Source organism: Chenopodium album, chromosome 16 (assembly GCF_948465745.1).
Source record: "Chenopodium album chromosome 16, dcCheAlbu1.1, whole genome shotgun sequence".
In the NCBI taxonomy this organism is placed as follows: domain Eukaryota; kingdom Viridiplantae; phylum Streptophyta; class Magnoliopsida; order Caryophyllales; family Amaranthaceae; genus Chenopodium; species Chenopodium album.
The window spans coordinates 18,466,106-18,477,603 of record NC_137849.1 but is presented as its reverse complement, the minus strand read 5'-3'; the positions used below and the strand labels follow the sequence as shown (position 1 = coordinate 18,477,603).

The 11,498-nt window shown below is 33.6% G+C and overlaps 1 long non-coding RNA gene across 1 annotated transcript; it reads left to right on the top strand.

Annotated features, from left to right (window-relative positions):
• Nucleotides 1-2,934: 2,934 nt before the first annotated feature.
• Nucleotides 2,935-7,757, top strand: LOC145584982 (uncharacterized). Its single transcript, XR_014100484.1, has 3 exons — nucleotides 2,935-5,225; nucleotides 6,287-6,415; nucleotides 6,997-7,757. It is a non-coding gene; the product is annotated as an uncharacterized LOC145584982 (long non-coding RNA).
• The last annotated feature ends 3,741 nt before the right edge of the window (nucleotides 7,758-11,498 follow it).

Sequence of the window (11,498 nt, the reverse complement as noted above, 5' to 3'; positions counted from 1 at the left end):
TAAGCTTTTCACTTCCCTTCGATCATATTATTTACTATATCGTTCATGTTTCTACAATTATAAAATGGCTATAGTACATGGTTGAATATGCAGATTGAAACATGCTTATTGCTCTTGGTCGTCATTAAGGGAATTCTTCCACTTATTAGGTAAAGTAAAGTAACACCAGCTGATCAAACATCAATCTTAGGACGCACACTAAACAACATTCGAATAAAAGTCATGAGGGTCACTACAAGTTCTTAGTCATGCCTTTTGGTTTCACTATACTCCAGCGACCTTCCAATCGTCAATGAATGATGTTTTTAGACCGTATTTTAGGAAATTCGTCCTCAGATTTTTTTATGACATTTTAATGTACAGTAAGAGAAAAGAAGAGCATAAGAGGCATGTTTTGTTGGGCTAGCCACCTTGGCAAAGTATAAATTATATGCTAATCAAAAGAAATGTGAATTTAGGAAGGAAAGAGTAGTGTATTTGGGTCATGTAATTTCAAAGGATGGGACGGCCTTGGATAAAGAGAAAATTAAGGCGATAATGGAGTGGGAAACCCAAAAAATCTGCTTGAATTAAGGGGATTTTCGGGGTTAATCGGGTATTAACGGAAGTTTATCGCTCACTATGCTCGACTCACGGCTCCTTTCACACCCCATTTAAAGAAAGACAAGGTGGAACGAGGAGGAGACTCATGCGTTCCATCAGTCAAAAGACGCTAAGGTTATGGCTCCGTTCCTTGTCATGCCGGATTTCAGTTGAGAGTTCGCGGTGGAGATTGATGCTTCCGGCTACGATTTGATGGCAGTCCTAATGCAAATGGGCCGTCCAATTACTTATTACAACAAGCTTTTGGGAGTTAGGGCGCATGAAAAATTCATCTATGAAAAGGAGCTCATGGCGATTTGTTTAGCCATACTTAAGTGTAAACACTACATATCGTTTAGCTCGACATTTTGTGGTTGAAATTGACCAGCAAAGCCTTAGATATATCACACATCTACAAGAAATCGGTGGACGATGGTGACTACCAATAGTGGATGAGGTAGGATATTGGGTCATTTGAGTATATATATGTCCAACAAAGTCCCTTGGGACTATTTTAGCCACTCTCGATTCCAAATGCAATTTGGAAAGAAATTTTAATGGATTTTGTTGTATAGGCTTGACATTATCCAAGGGTGTTGATAGGGTGTTACTAGTGGTTGATATATTATAAAAATATATAGCCAATTTTTTGGGACGAGACACCCCATTAATGCCCTCAAAGCGGCCGACTTATTTATGCAAAATTTTATGAAACTCCATGGGTTTCCATCTTCTATGGTATCTAGCCGGGATAGAGTTTTCATTAGCCTCTTTTGGAAAGAACTCTTTCGGCTTCAAAGCACTCATCTTAAGCGTAGCACTGCGCACCACCCCTTATTGGATAGGCAGACCAAAATAGTGAACAAATGCCTTGCTGAGTCCTACCTCCGTTGCTTCGTAGTAGAAAAGCCCTGTACTTGGCCTTTTATGGCTCTCATGGGCCGAATTTTCGTATAATACTTCACCTCACACATTCTCCAAGCTAACCCGTTTTAAAATTGTGTATAGAAGGGAAACCCCAAAACTTTATAGAGTGAGTAACGAGCATACCGTGGTGGATAGGTTAGATGAATGACTCAAGGAGTGTAAGAATGTTAGATGAGTTACATGTGAACTTGTTTGAAGCCTAGCAAACTATGAACGCACAAGCAGATTCGAAGAGAACACATGATCAATTTTGGGTGGGTGAATAAGCATTTTTGAAACTACAGACCTATATATAGGTAGAGGTCCTTTGAGAAATTTGCTACAAGGTTCTACAGACCTTTTCTTATGGTGCAACGCGTTTACGCATTGGTAAGGTGGCTGATAGCTTGGTATTTAGTATAATTTTTGAGTGTTTTTGAGCCTTGGTATTGTGAGAAATTAATGTCTTAGTTCACTAATTACTGTATTTTTATGAGTTTTTTTTTTTTTTTTTTTTTTTTTTTTTTTTTTTTTTTTTTGTATCCGATGCTTAGATTTGTGCTGTTGCTTGTGTTTTGGTGTATATCTAGGTATAAAGATGGCACTTTAAAGTTTTTGGATAAAGATCAAACCAAAAAAGTTCGAGGCAAGAAAAGTGAATAAGGGAGCTATGGAAAAATGAATCAAGGAAGGAAGAATGAAAGAGGCTAGGAAAAGTGACTACGAGTGAAATAAAAGCATTTGAAAGGGTTTTGGAAGGATTTTTGTACTAAGGGCAACTTCAATCGACAATATCTTTTTTTTTCTACTCATCATTTTGAAGTGATTCAAATTGGATATAAAAGTTCATCTCTAGAGCTTTCCAACGACTAATCACTTGCCTTTTTTTTCGATGAGTAACTGATATCACGATAATATACATGTTTTACATGCCATATTTATGTGATATTTGTCGTGATTTCTTCCTACTTTTAATTATTTGTCATTTTATTATATATTTCGATATTATGCTTCTTGGGTTCTTATTCTGTGTTTTGTAGGAATAAATTGTTATTCGAGTTAAGCTACGAATTGGAGATGATCTTATGTGACAAAGTGATGAAATGCATTGAAAGACTCCGAAGGATAGCTTGCTCCGCAGCTTAGTTGTGGCATGATATAGTTCTCCGCGGCCTACCCGAGACTAGCTCACCAAACGAAGACGAATAAGTGACGTGGCAGCCTACTCCACAGCCAACCCTTGGCAAAAGAAGGGGAGCCACAATCTACTTGTGGCTTGATTTATAAGCTCGATTTTGGATGGTTATTAGATAGAATTTTAGAGGCCTAATTATATTAAACTCCTCCAATATATTTTGTCTATGCATAGTTAATCCTTAGGGTTATAATTTGGGGGGGGGGGGGGGGGGGGGGGGGGGAGGGTCTCCACTTTATATAAAAGGAGGAGAAGCCACGCTCATCATGGAGGTTACATCAAATTGATTCTAGTTAGTTTCAACTTCTTAGCCTTTGTTTCTTTTTAACTTTATATTTTATCAGTTTAGTTTAAGTTATCAATGTGTCTTTTTCACAATTGTGCACTTTAATTATGTTTGAGTAGTATTTTATTCTAGGCTTAGGTTGAACCCTAGCCATGATTGATACTTGATTTATAATTTTAAATTCTCAATTAATTATTTATATTGTTCATGCTTAATTGATTGTGTTTTTGCCAATACTAGACTAAGGATAATTGGTATTGCTATTATTCCATTGTCTTGATGGAAATGGGAGTTGGGTTTTGACGGATTTGAACAAATCAATTAAGGGTATGAAATTCTCCATGGAAGTAGGTAGAATGGATTATTAGGAAGTTGGGGTGCCGGACTTAATGTCTTTAATTTTCATGATTCCACGACCGTAGGTTTGATTGTTAATTTAGGAAAGCCATTAACAATTCGGGAGAGATCTTTGGTATTTTACAGGGCGTACCTTTCCTTGTGAACATATAATTAATTGGTTGGGATAGGAATTTGTCTTGTATTGATTATGATAGTGGTGATACTTTTTTTTTTCTTTTTTTACGGAAAGTAGTGATACTTAATTCTAGATGTTTTATTATTTGATTTTCTTCCTTTAGTAGTATTATAATTTCAATCCTATTTTGATTGACTTGACTAGTCTTAATTCATAGGAACCCAATATTGATACTACCTTCTCTGTGGGATCGATCCTGACTTACCCTCCTACATATTAGGATGATTAGTTAAGCTTTTATTATTTTTGTTAGGTCTGCGACCGCCTATCAAATTTTGGTGCCATTGCCAAGGAAGGTGACGGATTGATTTTGTTTGCTTAGAATTAATTAGTTTGAGTTTCCATATATTTCTTTATGTTTATTTGTTCCTTGTTTATATTGTCGTTTGATCTTGGATTGGAATCAATAAAATGGTGAGTATTCTTATAATTATCATCAAGACAATGGTTATAATGCTTGGGATTATCATGTTTCCGATTTTGATGACTCTTATCAAAATTCCCAAAATTTTTGCAGGAACTTTTATGATTTTTCCCTTGATAGTCGATCTTATGAGAATTATTATGACCCCTCTCCTCTATAAGATTCTCGAATCCACTCATAAGAACCCAAATCCTCTTTGAACTTTCTATTAAAGATTTTTTAGAGGTTTGTGATAGGTCTTCTAAGAGCTTTGCAGAATTAGAGAATTCACATCATAAGTCTCATGAGTATCAATGTGATAACCCGTATTCTCCATTTGATTTTCAATTTTCTTGTGAACCCCAACCATCTAAATCAAAATTAGAGCTTCTTGTTGAAAAAAGTGCTAAAATATCCAAGGACATTGAATTCAATCATCTGAGTCAAGATTGAAGCTTATTTTCTCAAATTTCATTAAGCATGTTAACTCTAGTTTGGTGCAACTAACTGACCAATCAATGAATTTACAAGCCCAATTGAATTTTATTCAACAATCTCTTGATTGTCAATTGATGTATAATAATGATGATGGCTTAAGGTATGATGAGAATGAAATCCATGTAGAGGAGAGTAGTGATGTAAATTGTAAGAATTTGAAGGAAGCTATGCATAACATTTGTGAATTTGATATTAAGGAGCCGGATTTTGAGGATTATAAGGTTGAGAGAGTATAGATTAGTGAGTCTTTATCCAAGACATTTGTTGAACCTCATATTCCCTTCTCTAAGAAGCTGAGCCTTTTTCCTTATTTTCCCCCTTTACATCTCCCATCTTTCGCCCTTTCACCTCCATCAATCCATGATAATTATGGGAACAAGGATTCTCATTTGGATGTAATTAATGTAAATATTTTTTTTGTTTTTCCAACTGAGTCTAGCAAGGTTGTAAATAATTTTTCTTTTTCTTTTGAGTCTTGTTTTTGTTGTTGTATTTTTAGCAGAGTCTTTAGTATTTTTTATATTCTTTCTCTAATGTTTTTCTATCTAATATTTTGTGAAATGCATGCAGATGCATTTGACAAGATTCTAAGGGCCTTGATGAGTTATCTCAAGAAGCGACCCAAGTTTACTAACATTTTTTTCCCTCTTTTTCCTTTTAATTTATATATATATTTTTATTTTATTTAAAACTAACTTTTAGCTTTTATGCAAGTGATGATCTAAGAAGAGCACCTCCTATGGTTCATTGCGATTAATTTCTAGGCGCTTGATTTTATTTCAAGAGGTTCACTTGCGAGTTTTCACCCACTATACCATTGGTATACTCTTTCTTCTCTCTATCTTTTCAAGTTTGTGAGAAATAATCTCTTTCTGCCATTTGTTTTGGTTTGCCTTGATTTGTGTGAATGAAGAGTTTGTATATACCATGTAGTATTAGACGTTGACCTGTCCTATTTGAATTTCCATGTCCATTTGTGAATTGAGTGATGATTTTAAATGAAAATATATTTCTTTGTTTTTATCATAAGTTTATTGGCATTGGATTGATTGATTATGTAAGATGACATAAATCCTTTATTGGTAATATTTTGCGGTAAGATGGATTCGTTTTCCCCTTGTCCGATGAGGCCTTAATGGAGGGCCACGAACCTCGTAAGTCTCACTATAATTTTCCTCCTTCTTGATCGCCTAAATTGGGACTTGTATTTTAGCTTCCTGAAAACGATGACTAAATTACAATAGAGGACATGATTGAGGCATTTCTTCTTATTGTTTAGAGCTTTCAGATTACATCATTAGGATTTTTTTTATTTTTTATTTTTACATCTACCACTTGTTATCCTTGTTGAGCCCACATTATTTTCTTTACTACCTTAAGTTACAAGCATGTGGTTTTACCGTGAGTTTTCAAGTATTGAAAAGTGGACGTTATTGTCAAGATTATTTTATATGATGTGCTATTCAAGTGGAAGCTAAGTTGAAAAAAATGCAATGTCGAAAAATATGTGAAAAAAGAAGAAAAAAAAGGGGGCAATGAAAAATAGTGAGAAGAATATAGATTCTCAAAAATAAAAACAAAAGAAATGAAAAAAAAAACTGAAAAAAAGAAAAAATTGAAAAAAATGATAAAGATTGAAAGGAAGGATGGAAGATAAATAATAAGATTTGTTGATGTTTGGAAATATGTTATTTGAATTTCTAGTTGGAAGTTTTGTAATTATTAGATCTCACGGCCAAAGGTGTTTTGTGTTATTTTCTCTGCTAGTTTATTTTCTTATCACCACATTCTCAAATTACAATTTTCCCACCTTATCACCCTAGCCACCCTTTAAAAGTTCTCATGATCTTCATCATGTGGTTTGGTCCCAAAACGGTGTAGGGCGAGATTTTGTGCAAGTCCTGACGAGGGTAATCAAATTGAAGTGAGGCATGAGCTAATATGATTGAGCATCCCTAAGGAAGACTCAAGCTTGGGGGAAGGAAGCCTAAGATTGGTTGGCCATTAAAGGTGCTATTAAACTATTTTTTCATCCTTGCTTGTTGGCTTATGATATTAAAGTTTATGAACTATCACACTTGGATGATCTTATTGATTTTGGAAATTCATCACTTGTTTTGACGTGTTTTGCTTGAGGACAAGCAAAGATTTAGTGTGGGGAAGTCAACCTATAACTAATTGTATTTTAGTTGTTTTAGGTTACTTTAGTCGTTAGTATTTTATTTTTTTATTTTAGCTTTGTGGGTATGCCTTCTGAAAACCTTCATGAGACCATACTCGTCCACTATGGTAGCCTAGGGGTTTAAAGGGCTAGTCGCATATGCTTAATACAATCATGATTCCTACAACAATGAGTTAAGTTATTGCTTTATTAGTTTAGATTTTCCTTTTCTTTTCTTTTTAGTTTGGTTTACTTGAGGACGAGTAAATGTTAAGTGTGGGGGAATTTGATAACACGTTAATATACATGTTTTACATGCCATATTTATATGATATTTGTCATGCTTTCTTCCTACATTTAATTATTTAAGTGTCATTTTATTATATATTTCGATATTGATCTTCTCGGGTTCTTTTTCCGTGTTTTGTAGGATTAAATTATTGTTCGAGTTGAGCTACGAATTGCAGATGATCTAATGTGACAAAGTGATGCATTGAAAGACTCCCAAGGATAGCTTGCTCCGCAGCTTAGTTGTGGCATGATATAGTTCTCTGCGGCCTACCAGCAGCTAGCTCACCAAAGGAAGATGACTAAGTGGCATGGCAGCCCACTCCACAACCAACCCGTGGCAAAAGAAGGGGCTTCACAACCTACTTGTGGCTGGATTTATAAGCTCGATTTTGGACGTTTATTAGATAGAATTTTAGAGGCCTAATTATATTCAACTCCTCCAATATCTTTGCCTATATATAGTTAATCCTTAGGGGCCACTTGGAATGGGGGTAATAAATTAAAGGGGTAATAAAATTCAAACTAGGTAAATTATAGTTGATTAAAGGTATTATTGTATGGAGACAATGTGTTTCTAAATGAATTAAGGTTGTAGTCACATAAGGAAAAGAGAGGGGTGGAGGAATCATTACCCTCAAAATGAGGGTTATAGGTTACCCACCCTTCCCCTAATGTAACCTATTACCCCCAAAATAAGGGTAATATTTCCTTTTCTTCACCTATCACCACACCATCACTATATAAATCTTCTTACAATCACATCATCACTAGCTCCCCCTCTCCTATGTTTACTTTAATTTTTCTTAGTTTGACTTTTATTACCCCCCTAATTTAATACTCCTAATCCAAGCGTCCCCTTAGGGTTATAAAAAAGGGGGGTCTCCACTTTATAAAGATGGAGGAGAAGCCACGCTCGTCATGAAGGTTAAAACAAATTGATTTTAGTTAATTTCAACTTCTTAGCCTTTGTTTTCTTTTTAACTTCATATTTTGTCCGTTTAGTTTACGTAATCAATGTTTCTTTTTCACAATTGTGCACTTTAATTGTGTTTGAGTAGTATTTTATTCTAGGGTTAGGTTGAACCCTAGCCATGATTGATACTTGATTTATTCTTTTAAATTCTCAATTAATTATTTTTATTGTTCATGCTTAATTGATTTTTCTTATGCCAATACTAGATTAGGGATAATTGGTATTGTCATTATTCCATTGTCTTGATGAAAATAGGAGTTGGGTTTTGACGAATTTGAACAAATTAATTAAGGGTATGAAATTCTCCACGGAAGTAGGTACAATGGATTATTAGGAAGTTGGGGTGTCAGACTTAATGTTTTTAATTTGCATGATTCCACGAAAGTAGGTTTGATTGTTAATTAAGGAAGCCATTGACAACTCGGGAGAGATCTTCTGTATTTTACATGGCGTACCTTTCCTTTTGAACATGTAATTAATTGGTTGGGATAGGAATTTGTCTTGTATTGATAATGCTAGTGGTGATACTTAATTCTAAATGTTTTTATTATTTGATTTTCTTGCTTTAGTAGTATAATAATTTCAACCCTATTTTGATTGACTCGACTAGTGTTAATTCATAGCAACCCAATATTGATAATACCATCTCTGTGGGATGGACGCTGACTTACCCTACTACATATTAGGAGGATTAGTTAGGCTTTTATTATTTTTGTTAGGTGTGCAACCACCTATTAGTCTCTAAGTAGTTATGACGTTCCAAAACGAAGCGATTTTAGTTAGACAAGGATGCACGTCCATGCCAAAAAGTGGCATGTATGTGCCAAGTGATGCACGTCCGTGCAAAGACAGGCAGTAGCTTCTGCCTCATATTTGGCCTTTCGGCACGTTTGTGCAAGCCTAATTTCAAGCCGTTTTCTAGTCTTCTACGTTCTTTTACATGGGGGCTATTTAATACCCCCTTGGCTTCATTTGTGAGGGGATCTTCTCCTTTAGACTTCTTAGGCCCTTTCTCACAGTTATATATAGTTTTTTAGACACTTTCAGAAATACCCGAATATTTTATATTTCTATATACTCCCTCCGTCCCACAATATAGTTCATGTTTTTCTATTTTGGAGACTCAAAATTTCGTTCTTGTTTCTATTTTTTAATATTATAAAGACCATTATATCCTCATTTTTTTTTTAACTTTATTCATTGAATTTCCTAATTTACCCTTAAATTATATACTTGCATTGTACTTTTTTGCACTTTCTCTCTCTAACTTTTGTCTATAATTGTACTTTTTACTTTTTATCCTTAAATTATCTACTTGCCTTGTACTTTTGTCTAGCTTTTGTCCACTTTTAATGTAATTTTTCCACTTTTCCTCCATTTTCTTAAATACCGTGAAAAAATCACAATGGAAACTATATAATGGGATGGAGAGAGTAATTCTTTTTATATAAGATAAATAAGTTATTTTTAATTATTAAGTGTTTTAGTTTATAGTTTGGAAAGTTTACCCTGTTTTAATTTAAGTAGGACTCTATATCTTTAAGTATGCATAACTACTATTTTAAACTCTAGAAATATAAACCCTAATATTCTTTTAATTATTCTATAATACTTGTAGTTGTGTGTTTGTTTTCATGGGGTTATGATTTTGTTCATTCGGTTTGTGGGTGAATTATCAACACTTTCACCAACACTTAACTTCCACTACCTCAATTATACACAAATTTAATATTTATTATCACTATATATGGTGATCATCTTTGCTAATTAATATCTTGGATCGATATCCTTATCTCACAAGTTCGGTGATTTTCTTGTTTTCGAAAGGTAATCATACTGTACACATCAAATTTTAATCCCCTATTTTTATACCTCTTTTTTTTCTATTTTTTTTTTTATTTTTTTTTTCAATCAACTAATAAATTTTGCATGATTTCATAATTATAATAACAAATTTAATTATTCTAACAACAACCGCAATAATTAGAGATGAATACAAGTGATGTTTATTTATAATTTTGGAGTACACAAAACTCTTACAATTTGTACTTCTAATTTATGAATAAAACACGATATTAATTTGAAGCACAACTCGAACCATGTACACTCCGTGCCGGAAACTTCGAGTCGTCATTTATTCATGATTATGAAAATCATTAACGCCATTAGTAGCACCACTAACGCCATAATCAAAGCTAAATATAAATTTAGCACTCGAAAATGCTCGTCGAACGGAGATGGAGCTTGACGGTTTTGGTTGCCGAGAGCCATGAAAACCGAAGATGAAAAGGTAAGGGGTGTATTTTTGGGTAGATAAAGGGGTGAATAGTGATTTCGGATAAGGGAGACCTCCCTTTTATAGGGAGTAAATCTTATCCATATTTTTATCATATCCCAATCGTGTAATCTTTTAGCCTAATAATAGTAATAAGGTTATCTTTTAAAAATAAAATTAAAACAATGTTGTTACTATTGACATATGTAACAATTATTCCGTTTGACATATCATGGTCGAGAGTATCAAATATTGACCCTCTAATCTGTACAATTTTAAAACCGTGACCGTTTCTATACTATCACTTTCTAACCCCGGATAAAGTTTAGCACTACTGATTTCATGTATCCTATTGTTATTATTATTCTAATATTTTCAATCACCTTTTAATACATAATTATATAAAAAAAAGAGTAAAATAATAATAAATTAACAATGACTAAGAAACAAAGATGCATGAAAATGTACATGCATACAATTACCAAAGCTAAAAGTCACGGCTTCCCCCCCTCCCAACTTTTATTTTTATTTTTTATTTTTATTTTACTTTAATTTTTTTAATCTTTCACTCATAAAATGTCTTTTTATTAGATGGAACTTTGTGATTAACGTACTACTACTCCATTTTTCATCTTCTTCCTTCCTTTCAAATCCTCAAACACCATTACAGCTATACCTTCATGACTCATCTTTTCTCTGTTCCATACACTCAGAAATAACAAGTGTAAGTATGCATTCTATTTCTCTTCCTGGTTATTGCAATGACGACAATATTTGACAGTGAAAGAGTGGCTCTAAGCAACGATACCTCTGCCATTACCACTCATTTGATATGTCAAATCCCTACAGAAAAAGAAAATGGTAAGCCATGGTTGTAATTTAACAACGAAAATCACAAAATGGTGTGATTTGACAATACGTTGTATCACTGAGCTATGTTTCTTCCCAAACGGTAAGGTGATATGACTATCCATAATCAATGGCAAACAACATTTTTCTCCTTGTTATTTTCTAATAAGTGGGTTTCGTAGTAGTTTGATTTGGCTATGGTAAGTTTGAAATAGGAAGAGTAAGTACATGAAAATACACTCTTCAAAGGAAAGTAGTATCAAATAATAATTGTATTAAAATTATATTAGTGCTTTTAATTATTTTTAGTCATTAATAACTTTGTCATTTATTCAGTCAAATTAGTAATTAAGTTTTGCATGTAGTAGTAGGCTAATTCTATTTGTCCTCTACCTCATTAAGATGAATTTTATTACCATTTCTACCTAACTCTTGTATTCTTACGTATTTATTCCGTATAAGTAGTATATTCTTTGTATTTTGTATTTTAGCTCCCATTTGCTCCTATAAATACCACCCACTCTTAACAAAGAAAGGAAGGAAA